The sequence below is a fragment of the Lepidochelys kempii genome, chromosome 22 (assembly GCF_965140265.1).
Source record: "Lepidochelys kempii isolate rLepKem1 chromosome 22, rLepKem1.hap2, whole genome shotgun sequence".
Taxonomy (NCBI): Eukaryota; Metazoa; Chordata; order Testudines; family Cheloniidae; genus Lepidochelys; species Lepidochelys kempii.
In genome coordinates, this window is record NC_133277.1 from 10,458,063 (window position 1) to 10,485,092 (window position 27,030).

Below are 27,030 nucleotides of genomic sequence, written 5' to 3' on the forward strand. Positions count from 1 at the left end.
ATTTATGCCAAGGAGAAGATGGATGGTACTTCACTTCAGGGGCCACCCAAAGCTAATGTCTTACAGCATACTGGCCTGTAGGTTCCTTGCATTACTGCTGAATATAAAAGACAGAATGTAATGAAGGCAAGGCAGTGAATATAATAAAGGCAAGCTAGCCATATAGGGTACAACATCAGCTTCATATGCTTGTAAAATCTTCAGGCAAATTTCTGTTTAGTTATAATGGTGGGAAGGAATCCATGCCAAGTTAAGTGATTCTGATGGGGTTACTGCAGTGGGATAAGTGAGAACAGTAATTTCTCTCACATTTTACCATGTGATCTTATTATCACAGTGTGTTTGCCCTTGCTCAGGGTTTGTTGGTAGGGGAGCACTGCCTTGTGGTTAGGGCTTAGGCCAGTGACATACGGGGTGGGGGAGCTGTTGGTAGGGGAGCCAGAGCCCTACCACTCCACCAGGCGCTGACCCATGGCTCTTTGAGGGCTATCAGTACTCTGACAGCCAGGGAGGCTTAAGGCCAGCCCTCCCTGGGCCACTTCCTACCACCGCCCTGCAATTGTCCCAAGATTGCCATCTGGGGTCAGGCAGTGTGAGGGCAACTGCCTCGTCCTGGGGTATGGCCCAGCCTCCTGGGCCAGCTCCGTCTAAGCCTTTCCTATGGTGGGGTAGCCCAAATAAAAACAAAGGGGATCAATCCAGTCCAGAGTTTATATGAGAGGGCAATGCTTTCCTCTCAGGCTGCCTCTGCAGCAAGCCCTCCCTTCCCTCAGGGAGGGGCCTTTGGGCAGTTGTTTTGGAAGAGATTCTGCCTTCTCTCAGCTCATCTCCTTGGAGTTGCTGGGAGCAGGTCTGCTCTCCTCCCTGGTCTGCCTGAAATGAGCTGCTCTCCTGTCTTTTGGCTCCTTCTCCAGTTGGTCCATTTGCTACCAGTGTGGCAGGGCAGGACTGGCTGAGCCCAGCGTAGTTCCTTAACCCCTTGTTGCTCAGTTTGGGGTGTGTACACCCCATCACACACATCCTTTGTCCTGCCTTCCTCTTCCTTTTCCCCAGCAGCCTTTTAGTCCATGACCCTGTCTGGCTGTGTTGTATTGAGGTTCAGAGCTCTTCTGAGCAGGGCCCATATCTGTCCCATGTTTTTCTGCCAGTTGCCCAACATATATTTGGGTACTCAAAATAAAATAGAAATAATTTAGGGTTGGTTTTTTTTCCAATTATAATAACCCTTGCATTGGCAAGTACTACCCAATGTCCATATGGGAAATGCTATGTGGGATACTCTCTTCTCTTGAACGAGGAGACCTAATGGAAGAGACTTATTAGATATCAATTCTTACTGCAAGCACTTGGCTACGGTAGTCGTTAAAAAAAACAACAAACCTCTGGCATGATGCACTATTATGATATGCTAATCACATTTCCATATGGTGCATCATTTTCCTAAGTATCATTTGAACTCCGTAATTCAAAGCAAATACATATTTATGATTTGAAAATAGCTGACTGAATAAATTGGACATTTAAGTAACTTCTGTTTCCTTGTTAACAAAAAAAAGTCAGTCATTATATTATTGCTGCTAATTAGCAGTAGGGGAATTAATATAATTTTTATGAGGATTTTTTTTTCAGTTTCACTACTTAAACGTACTTATCTGGATGCTAGGGGACTCAAGCTGGAAGAGAGGTGTGAATAATGGGCACTAGAAACTTGGATATCCTTTTGTATTGTCTTCAGGATGGTGAGGCTATTTTAGCTTCATCTACAGCTATAAAACTTCACGCTGTAGTTACAGGCCCGTCAACACATGGACGGGGAAGGCTTCAAGGACCAGTTTTCAGATGAGAGATTTCAGAGTAACAGCCATGTTAGTCTGTATTCGCAAAAAGAAAAGGAGTACTTGTGGCACCTTAGAGACTAACCAATTTATTTGAGCATGAGCTTTCGTGAGCTACAGCTCACTTCATCGGATGCATACCGTGGAAACTGCAGCAGACATTATATACACACAGAGATCATGAAACAATACCTCCTCCCACCCCACTGTCCTGCTGGTAATAGCTTATCTAAAGTGATCATCAAGTTGGGCCATTTCCAGCACAAATCCAGGTTTTCTCACCCTCCACCCCCCCCACACACAAACTCACTCTCCTGCTGGTAATAGCCCATCCAAAGTGACAACTCTCTTCACAATGTGCATGATAATCAAGGTGGGCCATTTCCTGCACAAATCCAGGTTCTCTCATCCCCTCACCCCCCCTCCAAAAACCACACACACAAACTCACTATCCTGCTGGTAATAGCTCATCCAAAGTGATCCCTACAATGTGCATGATAATCAAGGTGGGCCATGTCCAGCACAAATCCAGGTTTTCTGTGAGAAAACCTGGATTTGTGCTGGACATGGCCCACCTTGATTATCATGCACATTGTGAAGAGAGTTGTCACTTTGGATGGGCTATTACCAGCAGGAGAGTGAGTTTGTGTATGGGGGGAGTGGAGGGTGAGAAAACCTGGATTTGTGCTGGAAATGGCCCAACTTGATGATCACTTTAGATAAGCTATTACCAGCAGGACAGTGGGGTGGGAGGAGGTATTATTTCATGATCTCTGTGTGTATATAATGTCTGCTGCAGTTTCCACGGTATGCATCCGATGAAGTGAGCTGTAGCTCACGAAAGCTCATGCTCAAATAAATTGGTTAGTCTCTAAGGTGCCACAAGTACTCCTTTTCTTTCAGATGAGAGAGAATCCCACGCTTTTCTGAGTGCTTGTTGTTAACCCTGGAACTCTTCACACAACTGTTCACACACTGTGGCCAGGTCTACACTAGAGACCTAAATCAGTATAACTCTTAGGTGTGAGAAATCCACACCCCTGAGCGACATAATTATACCGACCACACACACACACCCAGAAGACAATGCTTCTCCCATTGACCTACCTACCACCTCTCATGGAGTTGGATTAACTGCACCAATGGGAGAAGGTCTCTTCTCAGCTGTACCACTATTGTGCAGTATGTGAAGACAAGCCTTACTATGCTAGCCAGTTCCAGTTTGAGGGAATTACACAACACATAGGTAAATTCTCTGTGTCGTTTCATTGAATCCATTTTTTTCTCTGCTTCCCATCTATGTTCCAGGTTGCCAAGAGCTCCTTAATGGAGAGGTATTCTAAGCTTCATTGATCATGTATGCACTGCCTGAGTATTAATGCTGCACTCACTAATTTCCTCCAAATCCTGCCCCAGTGTGGAGTGCCCTCCATGTAATACCTGGAAAGGACCCTCAATGCCTGACTTTTTCTTTGGCTTTTATAAAACTGTGGTCAGGAACCTGGAGATCGCGACATTATCCTGAAGCATTCATGTGAATAATTTAACAAGCCATGGTATTCCAAAAGTTGGGTGAATTTGAGTTGTGAATGAACTACCTTGTGTGTGTATATAACTGTACATCCATACTTTTTTAAAAGGCAGGTTGCTATGGATGTGATGTGATACTGATTAATAAGTTTCAGAGTAACAGCCGTGTTAGTCTGTATTCGCAAAAAGAACAGGAGGACTTGTGGCACCTTAGAGACTAACAAATTTATTTGAGCATAAGCTTTCGTGAGCTACAGCCGATGAAGTGAGCTGTAGCTCACGAAAGCTTATGCTCAAATAAATTTGTTAGTCTCTAAGGTGCCACAAGTACTCCTTTTGATTAATAAGTGGGGCTTGAAGTATTTTTAAAAGACTTTTTATGGGAATAGCTCTCTTAGCAATCAAGAGATATAAAGATATCCAGTTTAGTTGATTTCCTTGTGAATTAAAATGCATAATATGCCTTGTGCTCAATATATTTTTGAGGGTATAAAACTTGTTTACAGGCTCTGGAGCTTGTAACACTGCACATCTGAAGCTTTATTTTACCTATGCTTATCTTATAAATATCAATAGAGAAGTAGCTTTGAACAGTAAATCAAATGATACAAAGCGTTCATGTTTTTCAGGCAACCATGTGTGATGTAATTGTGTTGCAGAGACCAAAGAGTTGTAATCTTAGAGGCCTCTAGGGCCTGCTAGCCCATAAAATGTTGAGGATGAAGACTGCCTTTATCTGTGCTGCTGCACCATATTAACATTTTATTCTGTCTTTAACGATCGTGGATTATGAAGTTAAACACAGTCACTGACTGAAGATTCTTCATGGGTCTCAGGATATTGCACATCTATTCATTTAAAATACTCTTGTTTTCTGCACTTGTAGGAAAGAGATAATCAAGTGATTTATTGGATGCTAATGTTACACATTGTGCATTTATGTCCACCTAAACACAGGTTTTACACTGCTTAGTTACTGCACTCATGGATGTTATGGTAACGCCTGAGAGTATGTCTACACTGGAGCTGAAAGGTGTAATCTCCAGGTTGGGTAGGCATACCCATTCTTTCCAGAACACTAAAAATAATAATAAAAAATAACACTGCACAAGCAGTGGGATGGGTTTGCCTCCTGAGGGTTTCAGAGAGTATTGTAACTGAGGCAGGAAGCCTGCCCAACAGCATTGTAGTCACAGCGGTGCAAGCAATTTTTTAGCATTCCTGCATGATCAGAGCTAGCATTGGTATGACCCTCTGAGTTGGAAATTACACCTCTAGCTCCCGTGTAGACATACCCTAAGACAGACCGACACCGTTTGGCCAGTGTGGGATGTATGTTCCCAGTACATTAATCTGTACTGATGGATATTGTGAGTACTTAGGTGTGTAGGGTCTTAATTAGAAACTGGCTAATGGTCACTGATGAGCTACAGGTAAGCAGTGCCATTCTCAGAAGTGCATCTTCCCTTTCACTCCATGTTAGAAAGTGGTCCTGTGTATTGCGCCAGGTGGATTTGCAGCAACTGGAAGTCCAAGGAGCATCTCTGTAACCGAATCGTTATGAGAATAAAGGATTGTCTGTCTCCTTGAAATCACTCTGTGCTGCTGCTACACCTCAGCAATGCCACCCTAATTACTGAGGTTATCTCTCACCCATATGCATAGGGAATGGAAGGGCACCTCACTCCTTCCTTCCATAATTCATTAACTTGGAGTAGGAGAAGAAGAATATGAAAGACAAGGGAGGTGAATTTTGGAAGTGGTGAGGTTCTTATCATCCACAGAAGTAGTGAAACCGGGGGAGGGGAGGGACACTCTCTCTGTGAAAAAGTTGCCATTGGCATTTTAAGGTAATCTTTATTTTTTCCCCTACTCATGAAACTTCAGAGCATGAAAATTCACAAACAGTTCCCGAAAAGTTACTGAATATTTCATGGACTGGGTTCATGAACCAGCCTTCTGCCAAAGCTCGGGTCCCATTGTGCTGGGTAGAGTGAGTGAGTGAGAGTGAGCTGTCAGGACTCTGTTCCGCTTGAGTGTGCTCCAGATGTGTGCTCCTTGCTTTGTCTTTGAGGTGCACTGGCCTGATTCCCAAGTCTTGTCTTGAGTGAATAAGCATGCGAAAGATAATTTAATATCTCTTACTTATTGTCCTTGGAGACTGTTAGCACAGCCTTAAATGATAAGATGAAACTTGCAGTGTGTGGGAGTATGCAAACAAGTGGCAGCTGATTCTTCTACTTTGGGAAGTCTTTTCTTCCCTTTGCTCTCCGCCAACCACATCTTAGTCACAACCTCCCCCCTCCCCACCGGAGCTTTCTAAGGTGGAAACATTTACCAAGTTCATTAACAGTGATGGAATGCAAACAAAAAGGCATCTTTTTTTCCCCACCAACATACTGAGTTTATAAAGCTTTTCACTCTCCTTCAGCACCTTTCAGCTGGGAATCTGAAAGACCTTTGCTAATATGAATTAACCTGTCCTGGTGACGTAGGCTAGTATTATTTCCCATTTCGCGGTCGGGAAACTGAGGCACGGAGAAGTGAAGTGGCAAGCTCACCCAGGAAGACTACTGCAGAACCAGGAATACAACCCAGACCATCTTAATCCTGCACTTTGGTGGGAGTGCAAGATTGTCCCAATTCGTTGTGTAGGGGAAGTAGGAAATATAATCCTCTCTCAACCAAAAGGGTACAGAAACATTTCAAAAGGAACCTATGCAGCTGTTGTGTAAATGCAGCCATTTCTGGTGTGGCAAGCGGCAGCTGTTTAAAAAGCAACACTCCCCCAGCAGTGAAACTGCAGCAGTCATTTGTGTAAGGTGAATGATGTGTTGGAATTGGGCCAGGAGAAAGATTGAACATTCGTACTTGTAAGAAAATGGTCACGGTACCTTTAAGGGCCAAAAATAGTGAAGACCTTGATTTAAGAAATGTCCTCAACTCCCTTCGGGGGCATTTGTTCAATACTGGTTCAGTCCAACCATGTTTAGTTTAGGAGAACTGATACAGTCACAGTGTGTAATGGCACAGCTGGTGGCTTTGATGTTCACTGTTGATATTTCTCTATTTAAAATATACTTGCAATAGAAACCAAGTGTATTGAAAAGACGGCTGGTAGTATTAGGCTAATTACTGTTTATCATTGCTCACACAAGGAAAGGGTAAACATGCCTTTTGGGAAACAAGCATGGTAAATGTATCTATTCTTGTGAATAATGCAAGAGAAACATTGACAAGTGAACAATTGTGGGCAGAAGAAATTGGAGCCTCACAATACTGTTCATCTAATTAGGTTACTCTGAATTCATGGTTGTTAGATAAGCTTGACTCGTGGTGTTAGGGCTGAGTAGTGCTTTATATTTCAGGGTATAAGGACCACATAAGTCCACCTTTCCTTACATGCTGTGTAGTGATGGCACATAATATGAAAACAAGGCAGGAAAGCTGTAACAAAAAAGGGATCATTGAATCAATAGGTGGGGGTGGGAGATGGCAAATCCTAGCACAGAATTTGTATTGTCTGTCCAGCCTGCCCACTCTTAAATTAAAAGGGGAATTAGAGAGAATGGTAAACAAATAAAAGTTTTATTGCTTAGAGGTTTCTGCAACAGAGGGCAACAGAAAAAGGTAATTTACCTGGTGTCCTGGGGATAGATGACCTGTTAAATGTAGATGATCTTTCCCCTCAGATTATAAAGTATTTGCATGGACTGTGTTTATCCTTGAAATTATTCTTTTTAATGAGTAGGTTTCAACTGAGGGTCAGTTTAAAATTGAAGAGTGCATCACTACTAAACAGCTTTAAAAAAATATTACCTATATTTGAAGGTGGAGAGGTAAGGGACTTCTTTAAGGTTGAGGTGTTGTAGATGTCTTTGTTGTAGTTTATTACAAGTGAAAGGTGAAAAGTGTTGGATTATAGTCCCAAAGACTAACATCCTATCTATGCAGAGACAAAGTGTAACAGCAGTTCAAGCAGCCAGCCCACACTGCCCCAGCCAAGGAGCTTCAAACCTGACTGTACGGCTATCCCCAGTGGCCAATAATGGATTCCTCTGAGAAAGGTGTAAGGGCACATTTGACAGATGTGGGATATCCTGCCCCTAACATAGATGTCACCCTGCTCTCTAGTAGTTAGAGATCCGCATAATTGAAACATGAGATTTAATATCCCTTCCAGGGTTTTGGGTTTGTTTTTTTTTAAACATTAGTACAAGGAAAGTCAAATAGGTTTTTAGTCTTAACTTTATCTAACAGAACACAACCTAGAGCTTGCTTTTAGATGCATCAGGCTGGTCTCTGTTCAGCATCCAGAGCCCAGCGTTCCTTTGTGGAAGGCTGACCCTTTGAACTCTCCAGCCACACCTGTCATCCTTACATAACAGCAATATCACTGTTCCACACACCACCCCTACAGGGAACACTTGGGGGGGAGGGGTTGAGAGGTGTATTAAATCTTGATTGTCCCTTTTGTCCTTTGGCATCTCTGCTGAGGCTGCTAATGAATGCTGGATTTGTGATATGGACACCTTGCCCAACAGGATCTGGACTGAGCCTCACCAACTCGTTTCACATAGTCATCAGACAGTGGTGTCTTTTTCAGTAAGATTTGAACCCATGAGTTAGAAGTAAAAATCTTAATAATTTATTTCCAATCTCTTCAATCCATTCTAGTTGCAGATCTTACCAGTGTGTGAGTGGAAGATAATGTCCAGTGATTGTTCTCCTGGGCTTGTGTTTACCATAGTCCGTTAGCAATGTAACCCCACTGCCTAGATCCTAGCCCAATTGCTGGATATGACTTTCACACCATGCACCATAATCTGGACTCATGTATTCAGAAACTGCCAGTGTTTTATGAATTTTTAGCACAAATAACCCACATTCAAAAAACATTTTTTTCTCCAGTTTTTGCTAAACATAATTAATAACAAAACATTTGGGAGTTAGTGGCGAAGACATTTTACAGAAACACTTATTATGCAAATAGCTAAATGAGTTGCATATATTTGCATCTGATTAAACATGATGTAGCACAAGTAGCTAAAATGGAGCCAGTTTTATAATCTGGTTACTAGAAAGGCCAAAGACTGACTCAGGGGAAGACACACAGGCTTAAAATGCAACACCTAACCCACATAAATAGCTCCCCCTTGAACCAAGGAGGCTCTGGGTCTCTAGTTAGATTTAGCAAGTTTTATACAAAGTGGAATATTATAATGGAGCAAGCTATATAGTGTGACTCCCTGGCTTTTCAAAGGGTCTTAATTCTTTTTTTTATAAACTCCGCTTTGAGGGATATTGCATGCATTTGATGTCCCTCCTTCCATGCCATTTTATTGCCCCTTGATTAATTTATTAGCTCTTATGTTTTCTTTTAAAACAGAGCATCCCCATGTTATATATCTAAAACTATTGGTATCAAAGTAGTTAATGGATCCATTGCTACAGGACAGTTCTATTATGGGTTCATAGCTGTTCCCACATCCTATCCATTCTCAATTTCACTGCCTATGAGGTGTGTTCACTACTAGAAAATTGTGAACTCGTTGAGGCAGGGAATATCTTTTTGTGCTGTGTTTGTACAATGCCTACCACAGAGGGGTCCTGGTCCATAACTGGCACTCCTGGATGCTACCACAATGCAAACAATAGTGAGTATTGCAGCATATACAGTAAGTTTAGGAAATCATTAAGTGTAGGAAGTCACTTGTGCCTCTTTCTTATACATGCTCTTTCCCTAAACCTCCATTTCTACACTTTTGCCAACAAGCAGCTGTCTGGTAATCCCAGGAGCTCTGCAGAATCATAGAATATCAGCGTTGGAAGGGACCTCAGGATGTCATCTAGTCCAACCCCCTGCTCAAAGCAGGACCAATCCACAATTTTTGCCCCAGACCCCTAACTGGCCCCCTCAAGGATTGAACTCACAACCCTGGGTTTAGCAGGCCAATGCTCGAACCACTGAGCTATCCCTCCCCCCAAGGTTGGAAGTATCTGTGCTTTCTCAGCAATGTAGTCTCCAAAGCAGTAAAACGACAACTTGGGCCTTGGATTTGGGTTTTAAAACGGCTTAAATTAATGAAACTTACAAGGTTTTGGGGGCAGGACGTAAAACAAATGACTGCAAATCTCATGCAGATAGGAGTGAAAAACAGGTGGTGTCTCCAGCAACTGGGGAGAACAAGCAAGGCAGATAAAGCACTGGTTATAAAATGAGACTTTAAGCCAACAAAATGTGTGCACTCTTTCCCAGAGCAAGTAGTGCCAACTCATGATTTGTGGTGAGTCTGGTGGCATTTGTTGTTTTAATTAAAGCCCTACGTTCTGGAATCCTGTGATGTATCAGACTCTAAGCTTTAATTTAAAAGAAAATGTAAGTATCTAGCCCTCCTGGTTGCAAAGAAAAAGCTTGAACATGAAAGCTTCAGCACCAGAAACAGTCAATCTTCTTCGTCTTTTGGGCAGAGACCAACTTTTTGTTCTGTTTGTACAGCGCCTAGCATGATGGGACCCTGATCCCTGAGTGGGGCTCCTAGGTGCAACAATAATATAAATAATAATAAACAACTCTGGAAAATGAGGACCATAGTTTTTAACATCCAAAGAAATAGGGGTGAGGGCTATAGGGTAACATTTTCAAAAGCACCTAAGTCCTACTTTCTTAAGTGACTTAAGAAAGTGTCATTGACATTCAATGAGTCTTAGCCCCTCAGAACTTGTTACTTTTGAAAGGGAATTTGGGATCCTAAGACATTTACATACTTTGAAAATGTTACCCATAATCTAAATGTGGCTTTCCCTACCCCTCTCAAACTGAGCACTGAATCAGCCATGACTTCACAGACAAGAAGAGCCTTTTAGACATAGTTCCCCCATTCTGTCTCTTTCCTGTTCAATGTTATGCATAGCGTGGGCTGACTATGGTGCTGCATTCAGTATGACTTGTTTATAATGACCATAATAATCACTGTAACTATTCACTTATTTCAACTGCTTTCCAATGTATCTTTTTAAGAGACCATTATACAGCTTGCCATGTTTCTGGACTGCTTATTATGTAAATCAGGCGACAAAGTGCTTTATGTTTCATGGGCAAAATGTGTTTTATAAGATAAGATATCTGTTCCCCTCCCACCCCCCACGTGTCAGAATAAATCAACATAAATGGACAATTGAACTGGAAGCTCCTACCTATCACAAAAGGAGGTGTTAGGAATTCAGGACTAACACAATAATGAGAGAAAAGTCTTCTCTGTGACCTCTGGTTAAAGGGGTGGGAGTCAATAGATGAGACTGGATTTTCCCCCAAGAAAATCTTTTCTGGGGGCTAGAGAGGGGTATTGATATTTGGTGCATATCAAACTTAATATGAATTACCCATACTTTGTGGAACAGGTTTTCTGATTAAATACCTTTAGCTGCTAAAGGCATAGTCACGAATACTACAGTGACATAATGGGCTTTATTATAGACTTAGCTCTAACATTAATGATTGTAGTAAATGGATTAACCTTCCTCTTTCACTTGCTACTTTAGATGTAGCGATAACACTTCTATATCAATCTGGCCTAAGTCTGTACGCTGATCTTTCCTCCAATGTTCATGGAGGGCCTGCAGCTTTCTGGAGTCTTTCATTTTTTTTCTCTTCTCTTCTCTTAACACTAATTCCAGAATTTAATTTTAACCCAACTATTAATCCTAGTCTGAATCTCACTGATCACACCCTCCAATCCTAAATTTAGTCAAGGTGCTTATTATAAATCCTGAGGAGCTCAGATATTTTTCTACCTTTTAAAAGTGCTAGGTGCAATGTTTTAATGATACTTCCACCACTTGATGAAACATTGAGACCTTACCCTTAAAAAGAAACGTTCAGCTAGCTGATTTCCAAATTGTAAATGTGGGGGGGAGGGGATGTTCAATTTAAAATGGGAGCGGAGTGGCAGAGGTTGCTTTAGAAATACAATAGACATAAATGTATCCAGTCCTTTATTTAAAAAAAATGAAAAGAGTTTAAAAATATGAACTATCCTCCTGGATGTTTTGAACCCAGACACAACAGCATTGCACTAGAGCATAAGAACCTGAAAATGAAACTGTCTCGTCTACTGTTGGTATTCAGCAAAGTGCAGACATTTCAACAGCATAAATGGGGCACTATAATTTTAAATAGGGTGTATCTACAGAAACTTTTAATAGTCTCTAAGAAGTTATAAGTAGAGTTGGGGTTAAGATACAAAGCTTGTATAGTGACCCAAACTTCCGCAAAGTTTGAAGGTTTTTAGGTCTGGGATTTTGGTTTTGGGATCATTCTTGCTACTAATAACAAGGCTTTAAAAACAATCCTCTCCAAGAAACACATTTAAAGTTGTTTAGAAAGTGAAACTCCTAAAAGGGAAATAAACACACAAAAGGAAAGTTAATATGTTAATTAGCCATGACCAGACTCAGGGGCTAAAAAAGAATTCCCATGCTGGACACGTGTAAGCATTGTATGGCAGAACTATTAAACACATCTGCTTACTTTGGTCTGATGTTTCCCATGAAAGGGAAAAGGCAGTGTTCTGATCTCACTTGCACCATTGTAAATCCATTGATTTTACTGGAGTTACCAATTCATCTAATGCCAAGTGTTCAGAAATGAGTCAGGCCTCAAAATCATAAGATTTGACTTAAAAACCATGAGATTTTTTTTTAAAAAGGAAGTTGGTACTTTTTATTTACCTACCAGTTTCTGAGGTCACGGGATACGTATTTTCAAGCTTTTCTCCCTAACCATGAGGGTTAGAAATTACTTTTTAATGTATTTTAAAATTCCTGCACAATCACACGACTTCAGGAGCTAAGGCTTTAGGAAAGACACCAAATATTCCAAAACTATTGATAAGACATCAGGACTTGGAAGAATGGATTTGCTTGTGACTTACAGGAATAAGAGTGAGAGAAGAATCATCCCCGTAAGTGCATGTCATAACTTCCTGTCATGGGCCAAAGACTGGTGCAGGAGGTGGGGAGGGGGAGGAGCATTTGTTTGCATGTAATTTTATTTTATTTTCCAACCTTTTGCACTATTTTGACATCCGTTGGCAATTTTCCTAAGTGCTTAAATAGCACATTACTGTGAAGGATGTTTTTAAGCAGCTAGAAGTTTAAATTGGGTAAGGCTTATTTACCGTTTGACTTCTGGCTCTGCCTGCATTTATTTCTCTAAACGATTCCTGCCAAATGAGTTATTTTTCAGTTAAATTGAGCAGGTTCCCACACTTGCATTTTCTCTCTCATTTGCATGTTCTCTCCCTTCTGTCAGTGTCAGTCAGAGAGAGCTCCCCAGCCAAAGGATGCTTTTAAAAGTCAAACACTGCTTGACACCAAGCCTGCTGGGGAATGGGGTGGGGGCAGGCAGGGGGAGGGGAGAGGAGGGGAGTGGGAATCAGAGGGTGGGGAAGAACTTGTATGTATTGAAGTATCTCAGTTGCTGTGCTGTATGAGGATTGCAGGCATTTTTCATCCCATCTCCCCCTGCTTTTTAATGATTGAATTTATTAATGAGACAGAGGGAGAGGGGAAATAACATTATTTTTAGCAATAGACTTTAGGATGCCAAGACAAACAGTACTAATGCTGTGATCCCCTTCTGCATGCCTGAAATCCTCATTGCACTCTAATAATGTCAGTCCAGAAGGTGTATGAACAAATTAAGAGGTGCCTAGACTCTCATCCCATAGGGCTGATGGAGTGGGGCATGCTCTTTCATCAGCAAGGTATTGATTGGATAGCTGCAATGTGCACAGAGTTCTGTAGGGCATAAGATGGTTTTGGGGAGATCTAAAGCACTGGATTGGGAGTCAGGAAATTTCGGGTATGTTCCTGGCTCTCCTGTAGATTCCCTGTGTGACCTTCAGCAAGTCACTTAATCTTTCTTTGCTTCAATTTCCCTTTCTCTAAAATGGGGATAGTAATGCATCATAGGCATATTGTGAGGCTTCCTTTCCAATTACCATACAGCATGCTTTTGTGCTTAAAATTTAAGACTGGGAGTCAGGCAATCTGAATTATAATCCTGTCTCTGCCACAGATTTCCTCTGTGATGATGGGGAAGTCACTTAACCTCTCTAGGTATCTCTACACTGCAGTTAAACACCCATGGCTGGCCCGTGTCAGTTGACTCAGGCTCATGGGGCTGTTTAACCGTGGTGTGGCCTTTTCAGGCTGAAGCTAGCCCCAGTGCCCACACGACCATTCAACAGCCCCACGAGCCTGAGTCAACTGCCATGTGCCAGCCACGGGTGTTTAGTTGTAGTGTCGGTGCCTTCTTTTTCCCATATGGACAACAAAGACAACCATGCCTACTCCACAAGCATGCTACAGCTTCACTATTGTTTGTTATGTGATGCATGAATGGTGGGGGGGGGGGTGGTTGCCATTTATGGACACCCAGCCAGGCAGTAGCTATAACATCCCTCTTAATAGCTGTTCTCTAATTGCCCTACCTGTAAAGGGTTAAAACATCTCTCTGCTATGCACAAGTAAAAGGAAGTGAGTGGGCACCTGGCCAAAAGAACCAATGGGAAGGCTAGAACTTTTTAAAATGGAAAAAAGACTCCCCTCTGTCTGTCTGTCTTATTCTCCTGGGGAGAGGCGGACAGGGCAGCAGTTATGCTGTGAGAAGCTTGGGCCAGGGATGAAAAAATCATTGGTATCCTACCTAGAAACTACTCCTTTAAAACCCCAGATATGTGAGTAGATCAGGAAATGTTTAGGAAGACGTGATTAGGTTTATCCCTTTTATTTCTTTATGGCTTGTGAATTCCTCAGTGCTAGCCCCAAGTGCTTTTGTTTTGCTTGCAACCTTTAAGCTGGAGCTCAAGAAAGCTATTCTTGGTGCTTAATCCTTGTAGTTGCTCTTTTAAAATCTAGCAATAGCCTGAGTTCCCAGATTTTTTTTTATTATTAATAAAATTTACCTTTTTAGAGAACAGAATTGGATTTTTGTGCATTGGGAGGTTTGTGCACATGTGGTTTAATGAGCTGGTGGCAACAGCTGATTTCCGTTCCCCCCCCCCCAGCTCTTCCCCGGAGTGGAGGTGAAAGGGCTTGAGGGTACCCCACAGGAAGGAATTTTCAAGTGCACCTTCCTGGGCTCTCAAAGGGGTTCTGCACTTGGGTGGCGGAAGCATCTACCAATCCAAGGTCAGAGAAAAGCTGTAACCTTGGGAGTTTAATACCAGCCTGGACTGGCCAGTATTAATTTTTAGATTCCTTGCAGGCCCCCACCTTCTGCACTCAAAGTGCCAGAGTGGGGTATTAGCCTTGACAAATATCATTCAGGATCAGCAGAGGGGGTGAGGTACAGACATGGAAATGATAGTAAGGTGGGACCATAGGGAGGCAGTATGATGAGTTAACTTCATCTTCAACTCCAGTATTTACAGAGACCATATGAGTACCATCACAAATGAACTCTTTGGAGGCCTCGTCTTTGCCCCTTTTTAGATGCATGCCCCAGTCAGAAAACTGGAAAATTGACAGCTGTAATTGTCTTTTCAGGAGAAACCCACGATTAAAATGACAGGGCATGGTTTAGGGTAGGACAGATGTGGAGTGGCAGAGCTGTGTACACCCAGGACTGGGACAATCGGAGTGGGCGTTACCTTTTAGGAATGAAGGCCACTCTCAGAATTGTTTGGAACAACGGGGGGTGCTGCATATCAGGATTATGGCACATTGGTCTATTCATGTGGTGGTGTCAAAAACTACGATAGCAAGGGCAGGGACAGGAATGAGTTGCAACAGTGGAGCCATGAGGAGAAGCCCTAGACTAGAAGAGCAGAGGATATTGAAGGTCAGAAGCAAGGTGCGTTGGCAGTTCTGTGCACGAAGCCTGCACAGCTTAAAGCCCAAACCACATCTGGCTCTAACTGGTGCGATCATCTCTCATTTTCATAAGCACACAATTATTTTTGTTAAAGCTGAGAGCATTAATAAGATAATGAGCATGAATAAATTGATGCATTAGCAAAGGGATTTCTTGTTCATGAACCAAGGTGGTTGAACATAGCTTCATAAAATATTGTGAAGGGTCCTTGGAGAGTAATAAGATTTTGAGTATAGGCTGAAGAGATTTAGCCTCACTGTGTACATAGCTTACTTACTCTTTATTTTAAAAAACATCATGGAATTGGCTCTAAGCCACACAGTATCTACAGAAGTATCTCTCTAATAATTATAATCTGTATTCTTTGGTCCCAAACATAGCAGGCAGGCAAACCAATTCAGATAAAACAAGAACCCGCCTGATCCTGTTTCAAAAACTTTAATCACACTCAACCATAGAATAATTTTTGAGGACCGAAGGTTCTTAACTTCTTCCTCATTTTTTCATTTCTAGTACTTTTGATTATTATATGGAAGAGCCAAACACCAGTAAGAAAAAGGATCTCCATGTGTTTTCAAATGCAGTTTTTTGCACACACAAAAAAGTCCAAGAACTTTGAAAGTGACTCATGATTTTGGATGCCTCATTTTTTTGGGAGCCAAAAAACCAACTTGAGGTGTCATTTAAGGGGGCATGATTTTCAGAAAGTGCTGAGCACTTGTCATTTTGAAAATTAGGTTTCTTAAATATGTCTCAAGATGGACATCCAAAATCACTAGTCTCTTCTGAAAATCATGGGCTAGAGGCTCAGAGAAGCATCAGAATATTGGATAATTATGTGTTCCAATCTGCTTACCATTGCTGAAGATTTGAGCTTCCTGAATGCTACAAAATACTGTTCAAGAACATTTGACCAGATTTAATAAATGCATTTCAGTTGTTTTTGCTACCAAGAATGTTTACAAAAGCCGGAAACAGCAAATATACATTGGACACTATTCACAGAAAGCAAAATTCAACTTCATAATTATGAACTTTCACTCTGGAAACCTGATCTTTAAGAGTTAAGCTCATCGAACAGAAACAATACTGACTGACCTCTGTCTCCCAGCAAAATGGCTTGAATTTCAGAGATCAAATTTTCTTGGGGAACATGGATGATTGAGCTACAGAACAAGAAGAACTTGCAGAAGAGAAGTCAAATTCTACATACGGAAAGGAAAAAATGGTCTCGTGGTCATGGCACTGGATTGTGATGCCATGGGAGGCCTAGATTCAAATCCTGGCTCTGCTAGTCATCCTGTGTGACCTTGCATGGGTCATTTAATCTGCTGGTGACTCAGTTAACAATCTCTAAAATCGGATAAAACTGTCTCTCGCTCTTTCTTGTCTGTTTAGCCTATAAATTCTTTAGGGAGGGGACTGTCACTTATTACGTTTACGTACAATGCCTAGCATAACAGGGCCCTAGGCATTTACCAGTAATAATTATACACTGTGCACCTCTGATCATAGAGAAAACTAGAAAGAAGCGGTTTACAAGATGAAGCAATCTCATTGCTATCATTTGGAAACACTCTTTTTAAGTCCTCAGATACCCCCACTCTAAAATACTGCCCTGTAATGATGATGACATATTTTGTTCAAGATGTGAAGCAACTTGGACTAAATAACATTGAGAATAGCTGCACTATTTTCCTGGACAAATTAAATGCACACTAGCACTGGTTTTGCAATATATCAAGGGGCTTTTATGAACTCGATCCTCAAAGGATATTAATGGAAGATATAATCCTGAGTCAATGCAAGCTACCCTTGATCATTTATCTAACTTGGAATGTCTCTCAAATATTCATAGCGTGGCTTGTTCTAATTAAGAACATAACAATAATTTTTATTAGCTATCATTAAAAATGTATAAATAAACATTCTCTTTTTATGCTGTTACTTCACATCAGTTAAGCAGTTCATGTGTCACACTCAAAGAGAGAGGCGTGAAGTGATAACTTGATAAATCAGTTGGAAAATATCATCTTGTCTTATAGTTTCTGGCCTCAGTTCTCTGGAAGCAGCAATTTCTGTTCTCATACAGTAGAGGTCTGTAGGAATTCATTGTGAGCAGATGAGTCTATCTCTGCCTTATGACCTAGAATCTGGTGACCTGTGCACTGCTGAGGATGGGGAAAATAGGTTGTGTAAAATCCCTTCCCTCCTCCTTTCAGACTTGCATCAAACCCCAAAAGACCCTTTCTTGCAAAACCAAAAAGTTCAGACAACTTCCCCTTGTGCACCTTATTATTTTCACCCACGTGCTTTTGCCACTTCTGAATTATATATATGAGCAGAAACTCCCACATATAGCAGGCATACTCAAAGTTTATTGTCATTCTATCTATCTGTCTAGGAATGTGTGTCCCCCATCACTGCAGATATTATCTGAGCAGCTCAGAATCATGAGTGGATTTTATTGTCCTTTCAGAGTAACAGCCGTGTTAGTCTGTATTCGCAAAAAGAAAAGGAGTACTTGTGGCACCTTAAAGACTAACCAATTTATTTGAGCATGAGCTTTCATGAGAAGTGAGCTGTAGCTCACGAAAGCTCATGCTCAAATAAATTGGTTAGTCTCTAAGGTGCCACAAGTACTCCTTTTCTTTTTATTGTCCTTATACCTTTATGAGGTAAGGAACTGCTATCTCTATTTTACTGAGACAGAATAGATTAAGTGACTTTCCCAAGATCACACAAGAAGTCTGTGATGCAGGTGGAAATTGAACCCCAATGTCTTGGATAGCAATCTGGTGCCTTAGCCACTAGCCCATCCAGTTCTATAGAGAGTCTCACTTATGGCAATACTCCTTATCATTAACATGAGATATTTCTGGCTTGTAGTATCAAATTTGAAGAGGTTCTGATTATTGATTCAAAAAATCATTTTCTAGTGCTTTAGACAGGGGGAAATCTGGACCAGGTCTGGCTCTACCTCTGGCTGTACGTTCAACTTCTATTCCTCAGTTTATCCACTTTAAAATGGGAGTCTACCTACTTCATAATAGGTTAGGATTGGCTAATGTTTGTAAAATGTTCTGCCCATGAATAGCATGCCAAGAGCAATGAGGTAGGATTTCACACACACACAGATTAGATGTGAAGGAGTAAATGCTTTCAGGTTGCATGATATAAGTGCAGGGTGAATATCACCCCAGCACAGAGGTCCCATACAAGGCCTTTATGCACCTCTTAAGCCCTTACATTGGGGCTGGTATGAAAACCCTTGAGTTGGGCCCTCTGAAACTGGGTGAATTTTCCCCTTAGTTACCTCTTTTATGTGACAATATAAAATATGAGATGGGGCAGCTGGGCTAGATGGCTCACAGGATAACAATTGCTGGGCTTCCAGCTGAAATCCAGCTTATATGTGAGCAAAAGTCTTTACCACATGTTGAGAAAGAAGCTCCCCACAGACTCAAAGTGGCACCAGACCCTGCCAGAACAACAGATGCAAAACCTATAGACAATGTCTCCTCTGCTACAATGATGATCATCCCCTCCAACACACCTTTCAAGATCCAAGGGCCCTACACATGCCTATCATAAGATGCCAGTGCACTAAATGCCCCAACAATAACTATCAGGTGAGCTGTAGCTCACAAAAGCTCATGCTCAAATAAATTGGTTAGTCTCTAAGGTGCCACAAGTCCTCCTTTTCTTTTAACAATAACTATGAGGGTGAAACCAGACAATCACTGTGATCTTGAATTAACTCACACAGGAAAATGATAAAAGGCCAAAACATCCTGTCATTCATGGGTGAATATTCTTCTCAAAGCAATCACGCTATATTTGACCTATGAGTCCTCATCCTCAAAGGAAACCTGCACAATGCTTTCAAAAGATGAACGTGGATGCTAGTGGCCTTCATTCCTATTGGAATTGTGCCATCTCACATAAGCCACCCCACCTATTAACTCTTAATTGGCAGTCTAAGCAGCAAGGTCAAGGATTTGAATAGATCATAGAAACCAAACTAATACTGATGGATGGCCTCATGTTTGTGGCTGAAGTTCACAGGCAAGGTGGGGTGGGGAAGCTTGCATCACTTTTATGCTGGTTCTGTGTGTTAATAGTTCTTTATTGTCCAAGAGTTGTCAATCCCACTGATTCTAATTTCACACAAGGAAAAATAGCATACCTATATATAAATGTATGCTAGATCCTTGGATGTGCTTCACATTTAAACAAATGACATCCATGTGCCAGGCACTGTAATAGAGTACCCAGCAATTCAGAATATATAAACACTGCAGCAGATCCATTGCCCCCTACCTGCATCGTGCCCATAAATTCCTCAAATAGGACTAATATTACATGCAATGCAGTGGATGCAGGAAGAGAATGATCCAATGTGTTGGTTAAAATGCCTGACAAAGGACTCAGAAGTACTCCTGATAATTGTCATAAGAAATGATGCCCTCTCAAGAAAATGAAATGTCCTGTGCGCTGGAAATATTTCATGCTTGTCTTCCTCCATCTCTCATCTAAATACAGCCCTGTTACATCCTAGGACACAACTTTTGTCTCAGCTTCCCCCCCCCCCACCACCAATGAAGCAAATTCCCACTCAGCCAAATGAAGCAGCATCCTTGTTCTCCAGTCCCTCCTGAGCTGCTGCTATTTCTCTTCTTCATAGCTTGATAGAGAAAGGCCTGTAGGTTGCACAGTTTTTTGGGGGGGAGGGGGGGAGTATCAGTAAAAGCCTCAGCCTCCCTTCCCTCTCCTCTGCCCATGTACGTACACACAGAGTCATTTCCATATATGAGATTATATTTTTTTCAGGTGGACAGTAATGAGCCCTCTCGTGCTTGCTGATCAGTAGAGGTGCAGAGATCCATACCCCACTCAAGCAAAAGCTGGTGAGGATAAAAGGGAACATGCATTTTTAAAAAACACAAATAGTAAAATTCATAGACATTCCAATGGGGTAGCTTCTGAAGTGCATTGATGCCTCTAATAAGAACACTGTGCATGACTTCACCTGGGCCTCCCCTTGAATTTCCTGCATGGGAAGTTATTTTATTTCTCCCTCCTGCCACTTCCCTCGATTCATTACCCATAATGGTTATTAACAGCCATTTCCTTTTCATGCTTCTATTGTGGGGGCTTTCCTTGAAGAGAGCTTGATTGCAAGACTGTGGTTTGGATTTGCATCCAATGTAATAAAGGTGGGCAATTTACAAAGCTGTTTTACAGACAGTAGTTTCATTAGCCTTTGTCTGCATCTAGTAAAGCAGAAAGCCTTGAAACCTGCGCTATAATGATCAGTAGCAAGGCAATTAGGGCAACGTTCTCGGTGGGGCTTGGAAGGAGAGGGAAAGTGTTTCCCCTGTTAAAAGTAATTGATTAGCCTAATACAAAAGAGGGGAACTAATGTGGTATCTCTTGTCTCTGTAAGGTACTGCAGAAGTCAAGGAAAATATGCTGATCATAATCCCTTTCACTCATTTTATGTTGGCTCTACCTAAATCTGATGTGGTCTAGTGGTAAGAGTTGCAGAGTGGCACTCAGGACTCCTGCATTCTATCCCGAGCCCTTGGTGAAGCATGCAGTCTAATGCGGGAGGGGAGGGAGGGAAGAATCTTCACTCTTCTGGATTATATTTCTAATTCTCTCTCTTACCTGCAGCAAACTATTTCCTTTTTCTGTGCTTCATTCAGCAACCTGTAAGGGGGGAGAAAGTGATCAGGAACTTTCTGGATTCACCAAGGGCAAGTCATGCCTGACCAACCTGATTGCCTTCTATGATGAGATAACTGGCTCTGTGGATATAGGGAAAGCGGTGGACGTGATATACTTTGACTTTGTATCAAAAGCTTTGCTAGTCTCCCACCATTGCCAGCAAGTTAAAAAAGGATGGATTGGATGAATGGACTATAAGGTGGATAGAAAGCTGGCTAGATCATCAGGCTCAATGGATAGTGATCAGTGGCTCTATGTCTAGTCGGCAGCCAGTATCAAGCAGAGTGCCCCGGGGTCGGTCCTGGGTCCAGTTTTGTTCAACTTCTTCATTCATGATCTGGATGATGGGATGAATTGCACCCTCCGCAAATTCAGAAATGACACTAAGCTGCGGGGAGAGGTAGATAAGCAGGAGGGTAGGGATACTGTCCAGAGTGACCTAGACAAATTGGAGGATTGGGCCAAAAAAGATCTGATGAGGTTCAACAAGGACAACTGCAGAGTCCTGCACTTAGGATGGAAGAATCCCACGCACTGCTACAAGCTGGAGACTGACTGGCTAAACGGCAATTCTGCAGAAAAGGACCTGGGGATTACAGTGGACGAAAAGCTGGATATGAGTCAACAGTATGCCCTTGTTGCCAAGAAGGCTAACCGCATATTGGGTTGCATTAGTAAGAGCGTTGTCAGCAGATCGAGAGAAGTGATTATTTCCTTCTATTCAGCACTGGTGAGGCCACATCTGGAGTATTGCATCCAGTTTTGGGCCCTCCACTACAGAAAGGATGTGGACAAATTGGAGAGAGCTGAGCGGAGGGCAACGAAAGTTATTAGGGGGCAGGGGCACATGACTTATGAGGATAGCCTGATGGAACTGGTCTTATTTAGTCTGCAGAAGAGAAGAGCAGCCTTCAACTACCTGAAGGGGGATGCCAAAGAGGATGGAGCTAGGCTGTTCTCGTGGGTGGCAGACGACAGAAAAAGGAGCAATGGTCTCAAGTTGAAGTGGAGAAGGTCTAGGTTGGATACTAGGAAAAACGATTTCACTAGGAGGGTGGTGAAGCACTGGAATGGGTTCCCTAGGGAGGTGGTAGAATCTCCATCCTTAGAGGTTTTTAAGACCAGGCTTGACAAAGCCCTGGCTGGGATGATTTAGTTGGTGTTGGTCCTGCTTTGAGCAGGGGGTTGGACTAGATGACCTCCTGAGGTCTCTTCCAACCCTAATCTTCTATGATTCTATGTACAGTGCCTACCTCACCATGAGGAATCATAGAATCATAGAATATCAGGGTTGGAAGGGACCTCAGGAGGTCATCTAGTCCAACCCCCTGCTCAAAGCTTTCCTCTCATGTAAGTGCTTCAGGATTGATTCTTTGAGGACCTGCTCCATGACTTTAGTCAGTCTTTGTGAGTGCTTTGAGATCTTTGTAATATATTTTTATCCTCTGGAATTGTGACTCCAGCACCCATCACTAGCAATGAATTCACATCCTCCATTATTATTTTCTTTTTTCTTTTTTTTTTTTTGTCCTGGGGAAGGGAAGGGACCAAACTGGCTAAATACATTATAGGGGAGCTGCATCTTTCTCTAATATGTCAGACACTGACTACTGCTGGAGTCAGGATACTGAACTAGATGGGGCATTTGTCTGATCCAGAGGGGTAGAATTCTATGTTTCCACTGTTGGGGCTGATCAGGAAGATGATAAATATTTTGGAACACTAATGAAAAGATTTTCCTCGCTCTCGGTTTTTCCCTTCCTTCTGCCTGAGACTTTCAACAGAACTAGGGGAAGGTTGTTGATTTTGTTTCTTTTAATTTTTATGCAATGGAAAGTATTCAGACAGCTCCTTTCATGCAGCTTTAAAAACATAAAAGAAAAAAATAATAAAAGGCAGGCCATAACTGTCTGCAGACACTTCCAGAATATCAAACCTAGCTGGCCTTTGAGGTGGGAAGTGCTCCCCAGGTATCCTCAGTTGCAGAAAGATGGAGACTTAGCAAATGACGTTCTTTCTGCTTATTCAACCCTTATACTTGAGATTCAAAGCACACAGAATTCACCTAAAATAAAGCAGTTAATTGTTGCAGACAGAAAGTAACGCAGGAATAGTAACAGTCCATTGTTACGCTGGTGTTAGGAAACCACGCTGGGGTTTGGTGCAATAAATAAACGTATACATTTAGAAAGTGAAGACAGTCCATAGACAGAGCTTAGAGAAAGTTACAAGTGCATCCTCGCCCAAGACTGCGGAGATATATTGTTAGTGAGTTGCTTTGAATTTATCAACAGCCGTTAAATGGAGCCTTGAATCCCCGAGAGATCACACTAGAAAGCATGATACATTGTGAGCTGCAGTACTAGTGACTAAGAAGGCATTTCAAGACTACAGAGTGGGAGAAAGGAAACCTGGTTAACTGTACCATTCCTGATCCTCCTGCAGTCAGCGCACTCCATGTGCAAGCTCTTTACAGCAGCAGACTACAACTCCATGGTGGAGATCTCTTGTGAGACCTAGCTGTGCACCTCATCCCATCCCCTTGTTTCTGCCTCTCACATTGCCTTAACCTGTATTAATGCCTGGGTGACTTCTGCCTGCTTGGAAGTGCTGGATGCTTCTTCCTGATTTAAAATGACCAGCACATGTCCAGCAGCCTGTGATTAGGGATGAGAGGGAGACTGCCATGTTCCACCAACCTGTCCACTCCTTTGTCAGTTCCAGTCAGCATCTCAGGCACCAAGCAGAAAGGGACCAGCACCAGACAGAGTGGGGAAGAGAAGGAAGATTACTGACAGAACAAATCTGTGTGCCTTCCAAATACTTGTGGCAGTAGCTGAAATTAAGTATCTTTTCCAGGGTTGATCTAGTCCAAACTGCTGCTAAGGTTGAGCTTTTCTTTTTTGCTGCTAACAGTGTCCTCCAAAATACTGTGGGAACTGCTCTGACTAGGGATAGATTACAGCAGCACAAGGGTGGCTCTGCCTTTGGCAGATTGGAAGAGGGCGGAATGGCATGGGTGCCTCTGTGCTAGGAAGGGGTTGAGATGGTGCAGGCACCGCTCTTGGCAAGGGGCAGGCTGGCAGAATTCCTGTCTGAAGGGTTATTCTTAATGCTGCTGGCGTTATGTGAGTCTTACATAGACACTTTTTTTTATTATTTAAATCGGAATAAAAATACCAGGGAGAGATCAAAATGGCATGGATTCCACTTTGGCCTTAAGGGTGCTACTCTGCTGTTGTTTTTTTGTTGATATTTTGACATTCAGAAAAATTCAAGTAGAGCTAATATTTAAACAGTGGATGCCACCGATGCTGTCGCTAGGGACATGGCTGTCTGACTCTCTAGGACACCCTTGAAAAAGCTCCATCTGGAAGTTTAGCAACACAGGGCACTGTGAACACATCATCTGAGTGTGTTTATCTGTAACACTGGCTCCTCACTGAGTACAGTCCAGTCTGTGTCCTGATTTTCAAAGCCCTACATGGGAGTGCCCCTGGGTAGCTGCGTGATTGTTGCTCCTATTCTTTCTAGGACCATGAACCAGCATGGATTCACCAAGGGAAGGTCATGCCTGACTAATCTAATCGCCTTCTATGATGAGATTACTGGTTCTGTGGATGAAGGGAAAGCAGTGGATGTATTGTTTCTTGACTTTAGCAAAGCTTTTGACACGGTCTCCCACAGTATTCTTGTCAGCAAGTTAAGGAAGTATGGGCTGGATGAATGCACTATAAGGTGGGTAGAAAGCTGGCTAGATTGTCGGGCTCAACGGGTAGTGATCAATGGCTCCATGTCTAGTTGGCAGCCGGTATCAAGTGGAGTGCCCCAAGGGTCGGTCCTGGGGCCGGTTTTATTCAATATCTTCATAAATGATCTGGAGGATGGTGTGGATTGCACTCTCAGCAAATTTGCGGATGATACTAAACTGGGAGGAGTGGTAGATACGCTGGAGGGGAGGGATAGGATACAGAAGGACCTAGACCAATTGGAAGATTGGGCCAAAAGGAATCTGATGAGGTTCAATAAGGATAAGTGCAGGGTCCTGCACTTAGGACGGAAGAACTCAATGCACAGCTACAGACTAGGGACCGAATGGCTAGGCAGCAGTTCTGCGGAAAAGGACCTAGGGGTGACAGTGGACGAGAAGCTGGATATGAGTCAGCAGTGTGCCCTTGTTGCCAAGAAGGCCAATGGCATTTTGGGATGTATAAGTAGGGGCATAGCGAGCAGATCGAGGGACGTGATCGTTCCCCTCTATTCGACATTGGTGAGGCCTCATCTGGAGTACTGTGTCCAGTTTTGGGCCCCACACTTCAAGAAGGATGTGGATAAATTGGAGAGAGTCCAGCGAAGGGCAACAAAAATGATTAGGGGACTGGAACACATGAGTTATGAGGAGAGGCTGAGGGAACTGGGATTGTTTAGCCTGCAGAAGAGAAGAATGAGGGGGGATTTGATAGCTGCTTTCAACTACCTGAAAGGGGGTTCCAAAGAGGATGGCTCTAGACTGTTCTCAATGGTAGCAGATGACAGAACGAGGAGTAATGGTCTCAAGTTGCAGTGGGGGAGGTTTCGATTGGATATTAGGAAAAACTTTTTCACTAAGAGGGTGGTGAAACACTGGAATGAGTTACCTAGGGAGGTGGTAGAATCTCCTTCCTTAGAGGTTTTTAAGGTCAGGCTTGACAAAGCCCTGGCTGGGATGATTTAACTGGGAATTGGTCCTGCTTTGAGCAGGGGGTTGGACTAGATGACCTTCTGGGGTCCCTTCCAACCCTGATATTCTATGATTCTAACTCTCACAATGCTTCTGCTGCACCAGAGCAATGTAATTGTCAAGAGATCTTGGAAGTCTTGTAAATGGAGGAGGGAGAGCTTTAGCAGGAACTGAAACTCACTCCTATAAGCAACAGTGGCAATGATCCCTGGGTCTTGCCACTTTTGGCTTAGCTCTTTGTCAGTTCTTTCTTCACCCACAGAGAGATGAGCAAGCGAGCAAACAAAAATATCCCTATAAACCAATCAAGCTGTTTCACCTACAGACTGAGATAAAAGGAGGAGAGAGTGAGGAGAGTGTTATTTCTGTACTGAAATACTTTGGTAGCACTTAGAATACAGCGGTGGTTGAAGACCAAATAGGTATGTAGACGAACACTAGGGATACATTGAAACATTGCTGGTGTTACTGAGGTTGGTACATAGGGACTGTGCCTTAACTCTCTTTATGGTTTTGATTCTGAAGCTGAGCTTTGCACTAAACATAAGCTAAGGAAGTGGGCTGGGAAGGTGAAAAACTGTTGTATTGGGAGCTTGCTACTATTTACTTGTTTGCTAGCTGGTTGAAACGTTTGACCCAAAATGGTTACATTTGGTGGTGGTGGTAGTGATGGAAATATGGGAAGAAAACTGTTGTTAAACTTCACAGCTAATTAAGGTTCTATTAATAACCCCTCTCTCCCACAAAGGTCTCTTTCCTTTTTACGTTCCAGCAACCAGACTCCTTTGCTCTTGGGAAAAAGTAAAATCTGTGCCTACTATTTTCTTTTTAATAGGAAGAAATTTCAACCTTATTTTGTCTTCTCTGTTACTCTGTGTCAGCAGAGCCCAGCAAGGAAAATAAAAAAAGTGTTGAGATAGAGGGATAGCAGATGGAGATTTACTCTGTGGGTCTTCTCCTTTGCCCAGCTACATACTGGCTCAATTCAGCTACTAGGTGACAGGGACTTAGGCTTCTGCTCAATGTATGGGTATTATCAGCTCAGATAGTCAGAAGGATGAGCCTGCTGTCTCTGCTAAAGCCTCTTCTGCTTCATGTTCCCTCATGATAACCCTCTGTGCAGGCTGGCTCTTATTTATGAGTTCTATCCCTTCTTGTTCTTGCAAATCTTTGTTACTATACTTTCAGACGTTTAGGAAGCCATTATCAGGCTCTGAAATGTTTTGAGATAAGCAGCCAGGCCACTTGGGCAGGCAGAGGATAACATCTGTCTGTCAGAATGGAAACATCCATCGTAAAAACTGACCCATTATCCCCTCAGGGGACATTAG